We start from the raw sequence: 18,331 nt of genomic DNA, 5'->3' as shown, positions 1-18,331 counted from the left end.
TTTATTTATTTATTTATTTATTTATTTATTTATTTGACAGAGAGAGAGAGCGAGAGCAGAACACAAGCAGGGGGAGTGGGAGAGAGAGAAGCAGGCTTCCCGTTGAGCAGGGAGCCTGACGCGGGGCTCGATCCCAGGACCCTGGGATCATGACCTGAGCCGAAGGCAGACGCTTAACGACTGAGCCACCCAGGCGCCCCAAAAATGTTAGCAGTTTGAATTGGGAGAAACGATTGTGTTTTAGACAGGAAAAAAGTACACTTGGTCAGCGGGTTCTTCCTTTTTTTCCCCTTGCTTATTTTCTAAAGTTGTAGCTAATCATTTCTGCATGACAACAATATGAAATCCTGTCTACATGTGACTGGATTTCATCTGCCACCTGCCCCTGCCAAATTGACGTCTTCTGTGGCTTGCAGTTCTGTGTGCCCATAAAGTAATCTAGAGATAAAGAGCATCCGTGATCTACTTGGGGGAGAGAAAGGTGTGCTGTTTCTGTGAAGGGTGGAACCTTGTGGCCAGACTTAGCCCACTGGAGAGGTGAGACAGTAGCAAGATTCCCCTTGTGAGTTTGGGAAGGGGGGTGGGAGGGGAGTGAGGAGGAGCTCATGTTGGTCAGCCTTGTAAGGTACGCCCTCCCTAGACAGATGGTGTATACAGTTAGTGAATAACTTCACCTCTGGTTGTTCACGGGCCAAAATCAAACAGTGCATGTCAGAATCTGAGGAGTTGGTTTTTCTGCTTCCCACTGCTGTGGTAGAGAACAGGTTCCACCCTTGGTGACAGGGAAAGTGGAATGTAGTCATTCAGACATGCAAGCATCCAAAGGATGCTTTGTACCGGGTGCTATGCTAGGGAAATGTCAAAGGAGTAAGATAGTTCCTGTCCTGGAGGAATTTTTCTTTTTGACTGTGTGACACATGAGGAGCCACCCACAAAAGGGGATAATGAAGTGTGAAAAACATTTGATAGTAGGCTTCTGGACAGGTGTTCAGTTTTTGGATGTGAAGAGGTAATGATAAATTTCATACATCTAATTGTACAGAAGGAAACCTTGAAAACAAATATTTTCCTACCTTAATCCCTCCTACTTTAGAGACAGTGAACCCTATAAAGTTGCTTGGTTTTGACCTACAGAAATGACATTTTCATAGGTTTCAACCTAATAGACACAAATGGGAGCCTATCTTGTTCTGTACCCTACCTTAAAAACTAACTACATTTTAGAATGTTCACTCATAATACATGTAAGTCTGCCTGTGTGCGTTTATGTGTTTTGAATATACATTGTGAAGCAGGGGCAGAACTCTTTTCACCACTTGGGTTTTCTTGGCTGCGAGAGATGCATCAAGGAAAGGAGAGAAGTGGACCCATGACCTTCCCAGTATGTTAATGTGGCAGAACCTGGAAGTAGGGCGTCTAGATTCTTGGCAGCAATTGATTTGAGTTGATAGATTTGAGAGGATGGTAGGCCTTGAAAATGAGGAGGAAAAATTGGGACTGAATACAGTAAGAAAGCTGGCGTGGTATACACTACTACTCTGTGTGGCAGGCTTTGTGTTTTCCGGGTATGTTACTACTCAAGAGCCCAGGTAGGAAGTACTATATGATGTGGCTAAAGACAAACAGATTTGTGGTACATTTTCATATTAACCACATTTCATAATCTGCCCGTATTTACATATTTGAAAGGAAAATGACAAAATATGTGGTACATTATTCTAGTTGCAAGGATTTACAACTAAAATAGCGTGGGTAGAGGCACCTGGGTAGCTCAGTTGTTAAGTGCCTGCCTTCAGCTCAGGTCGTGATCTCAGGGTCCTGGGATCGAGCCCCCCATCGGGCTCCCTGCTCCGTTGGAAGCTTGCTTCTCCCTCTCCCACTCCCCTTGCTTCTGTTCCCTCTCTCACTGTTTCTCTCTCTCTCTGTCAAATAAATAACATCTTAAAAAAATAATAAAATAGCATGGGTAGGATATGCGCAAGCCTGGTCTAAGATGGTGACTATGGCTCGAAAAGCAGGGACACCTATTTGACAGGTTTTGCACAGATAGGGGTAGGCATGGGCAAGCACAGCAGCGACGGTGAAAAAGGAAATAGAGCTAACTGCTCCTGAAAAAATAGGATTAACCATTAACCAAAGATGCATGGGCAGTGCTGGCATGGTGTGGTACCCTGATTTGTATCCATTTCTGGTGATACTGAATATAAGTTCCCAACTTCCCCTGTTGCTCCTAACCAATGATTATGTCATATTCATAGTGAACTCATTCATATTCACAGCTATTGACAGGTTAATTGTGAGGTAGTTTGGCTGTTTTTGGAGGGGAGAATTTGTTTGGTGGGAATTGCTGACTGTTAGAACATTAATTTCCCAGACATTATAACTCCAAGCTTATCCTGCTGATACAAATTTATTGCTTCAAAAAGGCATTTTTTTTAAAGATTTATTTATTTATTTATTTGAGAGAGAGAGACTGAGAGAGAGAGAGCACATGAGAGGGGGGAGGGTCGGAGGGAGAAGCAGACTCCCTGCCGAGCAGGGAGCCCGATGCGGGACTCGATCCCGGGACTCCAGGATCATGACCTGAGCCGAAGGCAGTCGCTTAACCAACTGAGCCACCCAGGCGCCCTAAAAAAGGCATTTTTTTTTAAGATTTTATTTATTGGAGAGAGAGAGAGCAGGGAGAAGAGCAGTGGGAGAGGAACAAGCAGACTCTGCTGAGTGTGGAGCCCAACATGGGGCCCAAGATCATGACCTGGGCTGAAATCAAGAGTCGGATGCCCGGGGCACCTGAGTGGCTCAGTTGGTTAAGTGTCTGCCTTCGGTTCAGGGGTTCAGGTCATGATCCCAGGACCCTGGGATCTAGCCCCGCATCCCATCTGGCTCCCTACTCAGCAGGGAGCCTGCTTCTCCCTCTCCCTCTGCCTGCCACTCCCCTTGCTTGTCCCCTCCCTCTCTCTGTCAAATGTATAAATAAAATCTTTAAAAAAAGAGTCGGATGCCCAGCTGGCTGAGCTACCCAGGCGCTCCCCAAAAAGGCATGTTTTAGAGAGAGAAGGCTTCTGGAGTGAGAGCTAAGTACTTTAGCTGTATGGAGCATTCTTTGTATCCTTTCTTACATATGCTTCCAGAAAGATGCTTCTATTAAGACAAAGGAAGCTAAATATTTTAGCAAATCTTCAAGTCCCTAATGTGTTCTGAGCACAGAGTTAGAAGTATTAACTCCAGCTGTACCTTCAGAGCACTGGACAGTTGTACCTAGAATAAAGACTTCCGAAGTAAATTCTATGCCCATGCTCCCATCAGCCACCTCTTAATACTACATATCACTTCTAGTATTTTGAACAGTACTTAAACCCAGGAGCCACTAGTTTGGTATTTTAAGTCTGTGCTATTAGATTATCTTTGTCTTCTGCCACATATCAGTTCCTTTCCTGTGGTGGTCCTCTGTGGTTACAAGAGATTTAAGAAAGATGTTACATTTAAGGAGGGAATGACTCATCCTGATCCTTTACCAAAACTAGAAAACAAATCATACTTATGTCAAAAAAAAAAATGCATGTACCTGGCATTTTCTGCTGAGAGAATTAGCAGTGATTCAAGAGCTTGAATGAGTTTGGTCAAGGTCTGAAAATTGGACTGGTTCACTGATAATTTAAATTAATTAAAAGACTATAGACTGCAGTGATATCACACAAAATGATTGAGTGGGAAGCTTTAGAGGTCAGTCCCTCTACCAAGTCAGCCATTGACCTTGAAAGAATATTTGGAATCAACTATCTTGGAACTCTGGAACCCGATTGGGTGGAGGTGTGCTTCATGAAGGGATAGACTCCTGATCTTTCATAAGTGATTGTTGTGCTCACAAATGGACAATTCCTGCTCTCAGCAAACAACAATCCGCAATCCCTGAGGAACAGGAGAGTGAGATTTCCTGGTATCCAATGTGAGAATACCACATTATAATACTCAGAATGTTCATTTCTCACACAAGAAAAAAATATGAAACATATAAAGAAACAGGAAAGTGTGGCCCATTCACAGGAAAAAAAGGAATTGGACAGAAACCATCTCAGAGGAAGCTTAGACATTGAAATTATAAGTTAAAGACAAATCAGGGCGCCTGGGTGGCTGAGCGTCCAACTCTTGATTTCGGCTCAGGTCATTATCCTGGGGTTGTGGGATCGAGACCGATTTTGGGCTCCGTACTCAGCAAGGAATCTGCTTCTCTCTCTCTCCCTTACCCCCTCCTTGCTTGCCCGTGCTTTCTCTCTCTCTCATTTATAAAATAAATAAACCTTGTTTTAAAAAAAAAAAAAGACATTAAGTCAACTGTGTTAAATATACTCAATGAGCTAAAGGAAATCATGGACAAGGAAATAAAGGCAATTGAGAATACAATGTCTGCACAAAATGAGACCATCAAGAAAGAAATTATAAAAAGGGAACAAATTCTGGAGCAGAAAAAAAGTACAGTAACTGAAATGAAAATTTTTTTTAAGATTTATTTATTTATTTTAGAGAGGGAGAGAGAATCTCAAGCAGACTCCCTGCTAAGCAGGGAGCCCAACGCAGGGCTCCATCTCACAACCCTGAGATCATGACCTGAGCCAAAATCAAGAGTCAGATACACAACCGACTGAGCCACCCAGGCACCCCTGAAATGAAATTTATTAGAAGGGTTTAGCAGCAGATGTGAGCAGACAGAAGAAAAGATCAGCAAGCTGAAGGTAAGACCATCAAAATTTTTCAGCCTGAGGAACAGAAAGAGAAAATTATGAAAAATGAACACAGCCTGAGGGACCTGCAGGACATCATCAAGCATGCCAAATAAATACACTTCATAGGAGCTCCAGGAGGAGAATATATAGAGAGGAACAAAACGTTTGTGAAAATCTAATCTCCAGAAACTTCCAGAATTTAATGAATTTACACATCTAAGAAGCTTAATGATCTCCAAGGAGGATAAACTCAAGAAATCTGTGCCAAGACACATTACAGTCAAGTTGTAACTTGAATTTGCAAAGCAACAAGAACTTGAAAGCAAGAGAATCAACTTGTCATATATAAGGGATTCTAAATAAGATTTTAACAGTTGATTTCTCATCAGAAATCATGGATGCCAGGGGCACCTAGGTGGCTCAGTCATGTAGTGTCTGCCTTTGGTTCAGGTCATGATCCTGGGGTCCTGGGATCGAGGCCCATGTCGGGCTCCCTGTTCAGTGGGGAGTCTGCTTCTCCCTCTCCCTCTACCCCTCCACCCCACTCAGGCTGTCTCTCTCTTTCTCAAATAAATAAAATCTTTTTTAAAAAAGAAAGAAATCATGGGTGCCAGAAGACAGTAAAGATGATGTTTTTTAAAGTCCTGAAAGGGGGGAAAAACCATACCAATTAAGACTTCTATATCTGGCAGAACTATCCTTCGAGAATGAAGGAGAAATTAAGGTATTTCCAGATGAACAAAAGTTGAGGGTATTCATTACCGGTACTCCTGCACCACGGGAAATGCTAAAGGGAGTTCTTCAGTCTGAAGTGAAAAGACAGTAGATACTAACTCAAAGCCGTAAGAAGAATACTGGTGTAGGTAACTATAAAAGCCAGTATTCTCTTTTGTTTTGTCCTTTTTTTTTTAAATATATGATTTAAAAGACAGAAACACGTGGGCCCCTTGGTGGCTCAGTCGGTTAAGTGTCTCCCTACTGGCTCAGGTCATGATCTCAGAGTCCTGGGATGGAGCCCTGCACCGGGCTCCCTGCTCAGTGAGGAATCTGCTTCTTCCTCTACCTCTGCCCCTCTCCACCACTTGTGCTTTCTCTCTCTCTCTCTCTCAAATAAATAAGTAAAATCTTTTTTGAGTAAATGACAGAAACAAAGTTAGAAGTTGTCATAACAGGCACACATGTATATAGATGTAATCTATGATAATAACAATGTAAAGGAGAAAGGACAGAATAGAACAGAGTGTAAACTATTGAAACTAAATTGATATTATTTAAATTAGGTTATTATAAATTTAAGATGTTAATTGTAATCCCCAAGGTAACCACTAAGAAAATAATAAATATACAGAAGAGGAAAGAAGACGGAACCAAAATGATACATAAAAATTACATTAGGGGCGCCTGGGTGGCTCAGACAGTTAAGCGTCTGCCTTCAGCTCAGGTCATGATCTCAGGGTCCTGGGATCGAGTCCCATGTCCAGCTCCTTGCTTAGCAGGGAGTCTCCTTCTCCCTCTCCCTCTGCTCCTCTCCCCGCTTGCGCGCTTTCTCTCAGATAAAATCTTTTTTTAAAATTATATTAAAAATTCAACTAAATACAAAAAATATCAGTAAATGAAGAACTGAACAATGGAAAAATAGATATACAGAAAACGAATGGTACATGGTGGAAGTAAATCTTTCTTTATCAATAATAACCAAGTCCTCTTCCCCAAGTATCTTGCAGACACAGCATGTACTTCTTACGTTGCTCCCATCTGCAGCTGTTTGTGCCTAGTCTCTAGCTGACCTGTACTGTGTTGTCAGGCTTGCTGGAGCTTAGCATCTTCTTTCTCTTCATTTAAAATTCAGGAAGTACAGCTCGACCTCCCCCATGGTCTTTGATTTGATTTCTGCCTTGGCCATTCACCATGAGAGATTAAATTGGCCTCTATTTTGTTTGCCTTTCTGATTCTTGCTGGGCAGCCTAAAACAGAAGTGTCTTAGAGGGCGCCTGGGTGGCTCAGTTGGTTAGGCGACTGCCTTCCGCTCAGGTCATGATCCTGGAGTCCCGGGATCGAGTCCCGCATCGGGCTCCCTGCTCGGCAGGGAGTCTGCTTCTCCCTCTGACCCTCCCCCCTCTCATGTGCTTTCTTTCTCTCATTCTCTCTCTCTCAAATAAATAAATAAAATCTTTAAAAAAAAAAAGAGTGTCTTAGAATAAAGTTGAGGAACCTGCCAGCCGTCGCTGTTGGCCCTGGCTGTGACCTGAAGGAGAGGTTTGGGTTGCACCATCAGGCTGCGTGGTTTGCAGAGGGTTTCCTTTTAAGGACACACATTGAGGACAGTTGGTTCCCTCTGGTGCTGTGCTACCGCTGCTGGTGCTGGCGGCTGAGCTGGGGATGGTGGTCCTTGACTCTAGACGGGGTGTGGGGGACTAGCAGGCACTGTGGCCTTCTACTGTGAGTTCTGGTGCTCCCAGGTGGAAATAGCAGGCTTGCTGCAGGTATTTTTTACTGCCTTGTCAAGACATCTGCTGAACCTTCTAGGTTGGGGAAAGAATGCAACTGTTAGGGTTAGCAGAAGGGGAGGAGGGGCTTATTATGATGGGGGTGGCCCTTCACCTTGGGTTTCTTGAGCTTGGGATCACTTAGGTGGCCATCACACTCTCGTACCTCCATGCTGTTCATGAGTCCTGGATCTGGTCCCACCCATAGCCCATGTTCATCATTACTTTTGTCACCCTGGGGGTCCTTGTTGTCATGAGGCACTCTGTAAGATGTGAGTTTCTCTTCCTGGCCCATATTTATCCTTAGATCCCTCATAATATTTTCTTTCTTTTTTTTTTTTTTAAAGATTTTATTTATTTATTCACGAGAGAGAGAGAGAGAGGCAGAGGGAGAAGCAGGCTCCCAAGGAGCAGGGATCCCGATGCGGGACTCGATTCCAGGACGCTGGGATAATGACCTGAGCCGAAGGCAGACGCTTAACCATCTGAGCCACCCAGGCGCCCCCCCTCATAATATTTTCTAATGTTCCTCTATCACTGCAGTTGAGGGTCATCAGTTTTCTCGAGATTTTCACATTCAAGAGATAAAGAACATTGGAATGTGGTATTGCCCCCTTAGGATCTGCTTCTGTAGCTCCCTGAAGTCCTCTCCCACAAAAGGCAGGGACACCAGTGACCATAGTGACAGAATGATTACCATGCTTCACACATCCACCATAGTGGATTGTTGTATTTGGGGGGTGGGGGCAGAGGGAGAGAGAAAGAGAATCTTAAGCAGGCTCTATGCTGGGCGATGTGGGGCTCGATCTTAAAACCCTGAGATCATGACCTGAGCTGAAATCAAGAGTTGGACACTTAACCAACTGAGCCCCGCAAGTGACCTTGGATCATTGTACTTTTGGCACAGGAAGGGTTCTGGGGTAGTATAAAGGAGGCCGTTACAGTAGGTGTTCTGCTTATGGCCAGTGGGGAACTCATTGCTGAGGCCAAAGTTTGCAGTTTTTACATTCAGCTGAGTGTCACAAAGAAGGTTCTCTGGCTTCAGGTCCCTGTGGATGATACCCTTCTGGTGGCACTACTGCACAGTGGATACTAGCTGCTGGAATTTGCCTCTGGCCTCTTTCTCTGTCATGTGGCCATGGTCCATTGTAAATAAACATGTCTCCTCCACTGACATACTCCAAGACAAGGAATAGTGCTTCCTCAGTGTCAGTCACCTCAACTTTACAGTATTGGTGTGATTCAAGGCCTTTGTGCTGTGTGCGTCTTAGAAAAGTCCCTGGAAACTGGAGGAGCTCTGCTGACTGTTCTTAGTGACCTTCACAGCCTCTGTCCCAGTCAAGATGTGCTGGGCTAACCTCACCACTGGCAGTTACCCTGGCCATTGGTCTCAAGGAGCTCATAATTGTAGATAGGGGTGATTTGTTAGCAGAGATGGCTGCAAGGCCGTGCTGCATGGTGATCTGCTAACTGTACTAACTGGCAATACTAATTGTGCTAACAACACTAATGATATAAAATAATAATTACGCTTACTAACTATGCTAATAAAAGAATAAAAATGAGGGGGTGCCTGGGTGGCTCAGTTGGTTAAGCGACTGCCTTCGGCTCAGGTCATGGTCCTGGAGTCCCGGGATCGAGTCCCGCATCGGGCTCCCTGCTCGGCAGGGAGTCTGCTTCTCCCTCTGACCCTCCTCCCTCTCATGCTCTCTGTCTCTCATTCTCTCTGTCTCAAATAAAAAAAAAAAAAAAAGAATAAAAATGAGAAAAGACAATGAAGAAAAATAAGGTAGAACAAAGAAAAATAAGAAAAAGAAAGAAGATGGAAAGAAAAAAAGGAGTAAACCTGTCAGTTACTAAAGTCCATCAGGTCACCAGAAATCAGCTTTCTGAGCTATAAAGACCAAAAACCTAGGCCTAGATAGGGGCCAAATGGGTCTTTGTAATTCCATCACAGTGGTGCAGGGCAAGAAATGGGCTGATAATGGCTGGGGATAATCTACAATGGTTTTCTTGCTTTTTTTTTTTTTTAAGATTTATTTATCTATTTGAGAGAGAGGGTGGGGAGAGAGGGAGAGAAGAGAATTTGAAGCAGACTCCCTGCTGAGCAGGGAGCCCAATGCAGGGCTCAGTCTCACAACCCTGAGATCATGACCTGAGCTGAAATTAAGAGTCAGATGCTTAACTGACTGAGCCACCCAGTCAGGTTTTTTTTTTTTTTTTCCTTAAAAGATTCCAAAGAGCTTTTTGTTTAGGTGGATCATTATTAGAGAGTAATATTTACTTTATTGAAAATTAAAATGTGTGGTGCTTCAGTGGGCTTTTTCTTTCTAGTTTGGAAATCTGTAATAATTTCTGGCTTTAAAGACCTCAGTGTTTACACTTAAAATACTCATTTCATTTTGCTTAAACTCTGGTCTCAAAATGATGATACAACTCTGTTAGCATCACAGTACTATAGGAAAGGGTTTTGTTGCATACAACACAATAAGGTACCTTATTAAGATCTGTAAAACTGAGGGGTAATGACAAAGAAAATAGCTATAGAATACACACAGAAGGAAATGAGAAGGGAGTTAAAATGTTTTACTGCAAAAAAAATCAGCTGAACACAGAAGAAGATGTGCAGAACAATCAAAAAGCTATTAAGGCCTATAGAACACAAACACCAAAGTGACAGAAATAAGTCCTTCCTTATCAGTAATTTCTTTAAATATAAACGCATTAAACTCCAAAAAGACAGATTGGCAGATTGGATAGAAAAACCTGATCCAACTATTTATTTACAAGAGACTCGGTTTAGATCCAAAGACACAAAAAATTTGAATATGAAAGAGTGGGAAAAGATAATTCACATAAATAGTAACCAAAAGAGAGCTGGGATGGCTGTACTGAAATGAGTCAAGATAAATTTTTTTTAAAGATTTTATTTCTTTATTTGTCAGAAAGAGAGCACAAGCAGGGGGAGCAGAGGGAGAGGGAGAAGCAGACTCCCCGCTGAGCAGGGAGCCTGATGTGGGCCTGGATCCCAGGATCCCAAGATCATGACCTGAGCCGAAGGCAGACAGATGCTTAACCGACTGAGCCCACCCAGGTGCCCCTCAAGATAGATTTTTTTTTTTTTTAAGATTTTATTTATTCATTTGAGACACAGAGATAGAGAGAGAGAGAGAGAGAGAAAGCATGAGCAGGGAGAGAGGCAGAGGGAGAAGCAGGCTCCTCTCTGAGCCAGGAGCCCGATGCGGGGCTCGATCCCAGGACCCTGGGATCGTGACCTGAGCCGAAGGCAGACGCTTAACCATCTGAGCCACCCAGGCGCCCCGAGATAGATTTTAAATAAAAAAAATTTACAAGAGACAAAGAAGAACATATGTTAATAAAAGGTTCAGTACAGCAAGAAGATTAAATAATGGTAAACATTTATTACATCTGATGACAGGTCATCAAATTATATGACGCAGCCCTTCCCTTTTGTGGCCATCACTGAAGCACCAGTGGCCAAAATGAAGTTCAATCCCTTTGTGACTTCTGACCGGAGCAAGAACCATAAGCAGCATTTCAGTGCACCTTCCCAAAAAATTTGCAAGAAGGGCATGTCTTTCCCTCTTTCCAAAGAGCTGGGACAGAAGTAAAACGTTCATTCCATGCCCATCCGAAAGGATGATGAATTGCAGGTTGTGCGAGGACACTACAAAGGTCAGCAAATTGGCAAAGTAGCCCAGGTTTACAGGAAGAAGTATGTTATCTACATTGAATGAGTACAGCGAGAGAAGGCGAATGGCACAGCTGTCCATGTGGACATTCAGTTTAGCAAGGTGGTTATCACTAGACTAAAACTGGACAAAGACTGCCAAAAGATCCTTGAACATGAAGCCAAATCTTGCCAAGTAGGAAAAGAAAAGGGCATATATAAGGAAGAAAGAATTGAGAAGATGCAGGAGTAATCTTATATGCAACTTTAAATACAAACTGTTAAGGGGTGCCTGGGTGGCTGAGTCGATTAAGCGTCTGACTCTGGCTCGGGTCATGATTCCAGGGTCCTGGGAGCCTGCTTCTCCCTCTCTCTCTACCGCTCCCCCTGCTTATGCTCTCTCTCTGTCTGTCAAGTAAATAAAATCTTTTTAAAAAAAAACAAAAACTGTTGGGCGCCTGGGTGGCTCAGTTGGTTAAGCGACTGCCTTCGGCTCAGGTCATGATCCTGGAGTCCCGGGATCGAGTCCCGCATCGGGCTCCCTGCTCGGCAGGGAGTCTGCTTCTCCCTCTGACCCTCCTCCCTCTCATGCTCTCTGTCTCTCATTCTCTCTCTCTCTCAAATAAATAAAACAAAACAAAAACTGTTAAAATGAAAAAAAATTATATGAAGCAAAAATTGACAGAACTGAAGGGAGAAATAGGTAATTTCACAATGATATTCAAGAGTGGGTAGAACCAGAGAACAGAGAAGTGAGGAAATCGAGAACTTGAACAACAGTAGCCCAACCAGATCTAACAGACACAGGACCCCACCCAACAACAGCGCATGCATTCTTCTCAAGTGCACATGGGACCTTCTCTAGGACACACCTGGTGTTAGGCCACAATTTAAGGCTTGGTGGCAAGATAGATATCATACAAATTTCTCTTCTGACCGCAATGAGATGAAGTTAGAAATCAGTAACAGGAGGAAAACTGGAAAATTCACAAATCTGTGGATGTTAAACAACACACTCTTAAAGAACCAGTGGGCCAAAAATGAAATCACAAAGGAAATTTTTAAATACTTAAGAGATGAATAAAATGAAAACACAATATACTAAAACTTATGCGACACAGCAAAGCACTGCTAAGGGGGAAATTCGTAGTGATAAATGCTAACATTAAAAAAAGAAAGGAAACCTCTCTTTTAAGATTTTATTTATGTATTTGAGAAGGAACACACACAAGCGCGGGGGTGGGGGGCGGTGGTCCGCAGAGGGGGAGGAGTGGGAGAGAATCTCAAGCAGACCCTGGACTGAGCACAGAGCCCCATTCAGGGCTCAGTCTCACAACCCTGAGAATTACGAGCTGAGCCGAAACCAAGAGTCACATGCTTAACCAGCTGAGCCACCTAGGTGCCCTAAGAAGAAACATCTCTAATCAGCAACCTAACTTTACTTCCTGTGGAATTAGAAAAAGAACAAACCCAAAGCTAGTAGAAGGAAAGGAAATAATAAAGATTAGAGCAGACAGATTTCTGGCTGGATTGACTAAGAAAAAAAAAAAAAAACCTCCTATTTCTAAAATCAGAAATTAACTTTGTGGGGATGTTACTACCAATTCTACAGGGAAAAAAAAAGATTATAAGAGAGTCCTATGAACACTTGTATACCAGCAGATTTAATAACCTGGATGAAATTAATACGTTCCTGGAAACACAAACTACCAAAACCGACCCAATAAAAATCATACTTGTTGTCAAGTAAGGAGATCAAATCAGTTACCCAAAACCTACCAACAAAGAAAAGCCCTGGACCTGATGTCTTCACTGGTGAATGCTAACATTTAAAGAACTAACACCGATCCTCACATTCTTCCCAGAAGTCAGAGGGAGGAACACTTACTAAATCATTCTGTGAGTCAACATTGCTCTGATACCAGGACCAGGCAAATGCTACAAAAAAAAGTTAAACTACAGGTCAGTAGCCCTTACAAACAATGATTCAAAGATCTTGAGTAAAATACCAGCAAACCAAATATTAAGCAGCCTGTTAAAAGAATTTATACACCATGAGCAAGTGGGATTTGTTCCTGGAATGCTAGGATGATTGCACATTGAAAAAGTGATCAATAATAGTACACCACATTAACAAAATGAAAGGAACAAGAAAAACACACGATCATCTCAATTGATGCAGGAAAAGCCTTTGACAAAATTCAGCCTTTCGTGACTGAAAACACTAGGAATAGAAGATGATCACTTCAATATAATAAAAGCCATATATGAAAAGCACCCAGTGAACATTATAGTCAGTGGTAAAAGACTGATAGCTCTTTCCTCTGATTTAGTTCAGGGACAAGGCAAGGATGCCCACTGCCACCACTTCTATTCATAACAGTACTAGAAGTTCTAACCAGAGCAGTTTGTCAAGAAAAGGAAATAAAAGCCACCCAAGTGGGAAAGGATGGAGTAAAATTATCTCTGTTGCAGATTACATGATCTTATATATGTAGAATATCTGAAGATTTCATACTAAAAAATAAAAATAAAAACCTGTTAGAGCTAATAAACTAATTCAGCAAAGTTGCAGGATAGAAAATGACACAAAAACGAGTTGCATTTCTTTTTTTTTTTTTTTTTTCAGTTGCATTTCTGTATACTAACAATGAACTATCCAAAGAGGAAACCACTTACAATAGCATCAAAAAAAGTAAAATTAGCTTGGTAGGAAAGACGGATACCATCTGATTTCATTCATATATGGCATCTAGGAAATAAAACAAATGAGCAAAGGCAAAAAAAAGAGACAAACCAAGAAACAGACTGTTAACTATAGACAACACACTGATGGTTACCAGAGGGGAGGTGGGTGGGGGGATGGGTGAAATTGGTGATGGGGATTAAGGGATGCACTTGTGATAAGCACTGGGTGATGTATGTATGTGCTTAACCATTAAATTGTACACCTGAAACTAGTATTACACTGAATGTTAACTATACTGGAATTAAAAATTTTTTAAAACTGAATTTTAAAAATTAACTTGGTGGGTGAAAGACCTATAAACTGAAAACTAAAACTGCTGGAAAAAATTAAACAAGATATAAAAAGATAGACATGTCACGTTTTGGGGTTAGAAAACTTAATTTTATTAGGATGACAATACTCCCAAAGCCTTCTACAGATTCAGTTCAATCTATATTAAAATTTCAATGACCCGTTTCTCGCAGAAATAGAAAAATGCATCCTAAAATTCATATAGAAAATCATGGGACCCTGAATAGTGAAAACAGTCTTGAAAGCTCAAAACAAAGTTGAAGTCTTCCCACTTCATGACTTCAAAACTTTCTGCAAAGCTGTAATAAAACATTGTGGTACTAGCATAAGGATACATGTGTAGATCAATGGAATATAGAGCCCAGAAATTGACTTTCACATACAGGATCAGTTGAACTTCCACAAAGGTGCGAAAAGTCCCATTTAGTGGTAAAAGGACAGTGTCTTCAACAAATGGTAATGGTACTGGGGAAACATCTACCTGCAAAAGAATGAGCTTACCTATCACCCACCGTGTACAAAAATTAGATCAAAACCAAAGACTTAAATCTAAGAGTTAAAACTATAAAATTCTTAGAAGAAAACATAGGAGAAAAAATTATGACATTGGATTTGACAATGATTTTGTGGCTATGACACTGAAAGCACAGGCAACAACAGGAAAAACAGGTAAATTGGACTTTATCAAAATTAAAAACTGCTTCAAAGGACACTATCAAGAGAGTAAAAAGACAATCCTCAGAATGAGAGAAAATACCTGTAAATCATATATCTGATAAGAAATTAATATTCAGAATATTTAAGAACTCCTACAACTCAGTAACATAAAACACGATTCAAAAGGGGCACAAGACCTGGATAGACATTTCTTCAAAGAAGATATGCAAATGGCTAATTCATACGACAAAAATGCGTATCACTAGTCATTAGGGAAATACAAATTAAACCTACAATGAGATACCACTTCATACTGGCTATGATGGCATTTAGTTTTTTTTTTAATTAACATATAATGTATTATTTGTTTCAGGGGTACAGGTCTGTGATTCATCAGTCTTACACAATTCACAGCACTCACCACAACACATACCCTCCCCAGTGTCCATCACCCAGCCACCCCATCCCTCCTGCCCTGCTCCACTCCAGCAACCCTCAGTTTGTTTCCTGAGATTGAGAGTCTCCTATGGTTTGTCTCCCTCTCTCGTTTCTTCTTGTTTCATTTTTTCCTCTCTTCCCCTATGATCCTCTGCTTTGTTTCTCAAATTCCACATATCAGTGAGATCATATGATAATTGTCTTTCTCTGATTATCTTATTTCACTTAGCATAATACCCTCTAGTTCTATCCAGGTCGTTGCAAATGGCAAGATTTCAGATTTTTGATGGCTGCATAATATTCCATTGTATGTATGTATGTATATGTGTGTGTGTATATATATGTGTGTGTGTATATATATATATACCACATCTTCTTTATCCATTCATCTGTAGATGGACATCTGGGCTCTTTTCCATAGTTTGGCTATTGTGGACATTGCTGCTATAAACGTTGGGGTGCATGTGCCCCTTTGGATCACTACATTTGTAACTTTGGGGTAAATATCCAGTAGTGCAATTGCTGGGTCGTAGGGTAGCTCTATTTTCAACTTTCTGAGGAACCTCCATACTGTTTTCCAGAGTGGCTGCACCAGCTTGCATTCCCACCAACAGTGTCGGAGGGTTCCCCTTTCTCCGCATCCTCGCCAACATCTGTCGTTTCCTGGCTTGTTAATTTTAGCCATTCTGACTGGTGTGAGCTGGTATCTCATTGTGGTTTTGATTTGTATGTCCTTGATGCCCGAGTGATGTTGAGCACTTTTTCATGTGTCTGTTGGTGATGGCTGTTATTTAAACGGGCGGGAGGGCACCTGGGTGGCTCAGTCGGTTAAGCGTCAGCATCTGTGTCTGCTTCCGGCTCAAATCATGATCCCAGGGTTCTGGGCTTGAGCCCCGCATTGGCTCGGTCTCCCTGCTCACTGGGGAGTCTGCTTCTTCCTCTGCCACTCCCCCTGCTTGTGCTTTCTCATGCTCTTTCTCTCTCTCTCTCAAATAAATAAATAAATACATACATAAAACACGTGTTGGTGAGGATCTGGAGAAATTGGAACTCTTGTCTATTGCTGCTAAGAAGTTGAAACGGTGCTGGCGCTATGGAAAGCAGTTTGGTTGTTCCTTAAAAGTTTAAACAGTTACTGTATGTCTTGGCAAACCCACTTTTAGGTATATACCCAAAAGATTTGAAAACAGGATCTCAAAACAGATACTGATATACTGTTGTTCATAGCAGAATTATTCAAGAGAGTCAAAAAGTAGAAACAACCCACATCATCAGCAGATAAAAGAATAAATAAAATACACTTTATGTTAACTAACTTGAATTTAAATAAAATTAATAAAAAAGGATACACAAGGTGTATTTACTTGCAATGGCGTATTATTCACCATGTAAAAGAATGAAGTTCTGATGCATGCTACAATGTAGATGAAATTGAAAACATCATGCTGAGATATGCCATACATGAGGACAAATATTGTATGATCCCACTTCCATGAGCTATTTAAAAAAGGAAAATTTATAGACAGAAAGTAGAATAGAGATTATTAAGGGCTAGGGGAGCGGGACCTGTGTAATTATTCCTTAATCTGTATGGAGTTTCTGTTTGCTGTGATGAAAAAAGTTCTGGAAATAGATGGTGATGTTGCACCACAGTGTGATGTTCTTACAAATGAGGAAATTAAGATCAGTACCTTCTCTTCATAGACTCTTCCTGTCAAATAAAGCCAGACTGCATCTTAACTGACAGATCTCTGACCTTGAAATGTGATTTCATAAATTATGTATTACCACCTCATAGTGTGCTCAGCTGTGCATGTGATGTGGTGGAAAAGCATGTGTAGTTATGGAATATGGAATGTTCATCCCTTTTCCTTTTTGTCATGGTAGTTTTGTGTTTCCACCTTGAATTCGTATTTAGCAATGATGTTTTTTTTTTTTTTAATTTTATTCATTTTTTTTGACAGAGAGAGACATAGCGAGAGCAGGAACACAAGCAGGGGGAGTGGGAGAGGGAGAAGCAGGCTTCCTGCAGAGCAGGGAGCCCGATGCAGGACTCTGATCCTGGGACTCCAGGATCATGACCTGAGCCAAAGGCAGACGCTTAATAACTGAGCCACCCAGGCACCCCAGAATTTTTATTTTATTTTATTTTATTTTAAGATTTTATTTATTTGACAGAGAGAGACACAGTGAGAGAAGGAACACAAGCAGGGGAAGTGGGAGAGGGAGAAGCAGGCTTCCCGCAGAGCAGGGAGCCCGATGCGGGGCTTGATCCCAGGACCCTGGGACCATGACCTGAGCCGAAGGCAGTCGCTTAACGACTGAGCCACCCAGACTCAGATACTTTTTTTTTAAGATTTTATTTATTTGTCAGAGAAAGAACGCACAAGCAGGGAGAGTGGAAGGCAGAGGGAGAAGCAGACTCCCCACTGAGCAGGGAGCCCAGTGCGGGGTCAATCCCAAGACCCTGGGATCATGACCTGAGCTGAAGGCAGACACTTAACCGACTGAGCCACCCAGGCGTCCCATGTTTCTCAGATACTTGTTACAATTCAGAGAACTGGTGTCTGGTTTGTGAACAAGGCTTTTGATGGTTAAGCCTTTGAGTAAAAGTGAGGAAGTTCATCCACCAACCATAACAGAAGTGAGATGTAGAAATGAAAGGATGGGTCGCTTTTGGGTGAGTGAGAGCTACAGGAAAACACTCAGTCTCTAGGTTAACGGATTCAAAAACATTTTAGACTAATGGTAATTGAAATCTTTTTAAATCTAATCCTCTTTGTGGGGGGGGCGGGGGAGCAAGGCAAAATCATGTCATTCCCTATGTCAGTCCCATATTGACTTCAGGTAACTTGTGTATCTGTGTAAAGTGTTTTATTGTTTACAAAGCCGCTTTACCTATATTTGCACATGGAATCCTTCCTACAACCCTAAGAGGTGGACAGGAAGGCTCTCTTACAAGTGAGGAAGAAAATTGAGTTGTAGATGTGAGAATTTGTTTATAAAGCTAAGGAGGTTAAAATGGTAAATTTTATGTTATGCATATTTTACCACAGTAAATCATAATATAAGTTATAATACAGTAAGAATGCTTTCTATAACTTCATGCTAGAAAATTTGAAAACCTCTTGGGGTGAGGTTACTTCTGGCAATATTGAGCTAAAAAGGACGGGTCAGTTTGTTCTAGGCTACAGGTAGGTGTTGTTGTGTGAAGATTAAAGATGAAATCACCCGAAGGATAAGGGAAGGGGAGAAAATGGAAACTTAAGGGTTTTGCGCACCCTTCCCCAAGAATTAG

At 41.7% G+C, this 18,331-nt stretch overlaps 1 protein-coding gene and 1 pseudogene across 3 annotated transcripts in view; both read left to right on the top strand.

Moving 5' to 3' along the window:
- RAB43 (RAB43, member RAS oncogene family) overlaps positions 1 to 18,331 on the top strand; it is a 353,030-nt gene that overhangs the window by 13,091 nt on the left and 321,608 nt on the right. The gene's annotated exons all lie outside the window — the stretch shown is intronic.
- LOC145722008 (large ribosomal subunit protein uL24 pseudogene) lies at positions 8,790 to 11,338 on the top strand (annotated as a pseudogene).

This window comes from Leptonychotes weddellii, chromosome 1 (assembly GCF_054177405.1).
Source record: "Leptonychotes weddellii isolate Sample4059 chromosome 1, ASM5417740v2, whole genome shotgun sequence".
Lineage (NCBI taxonomy): Eukaryota > Metazoa > Chordata > Mammalia > Carnivora > Phocidae > Leptonychotes > Leptonychotes weddellii.
The sequence above is the reverse complement of the archived record's forward strand: the minus strand, read 5'-3'. Positions and strand labels throughout refer to the sequence as shown.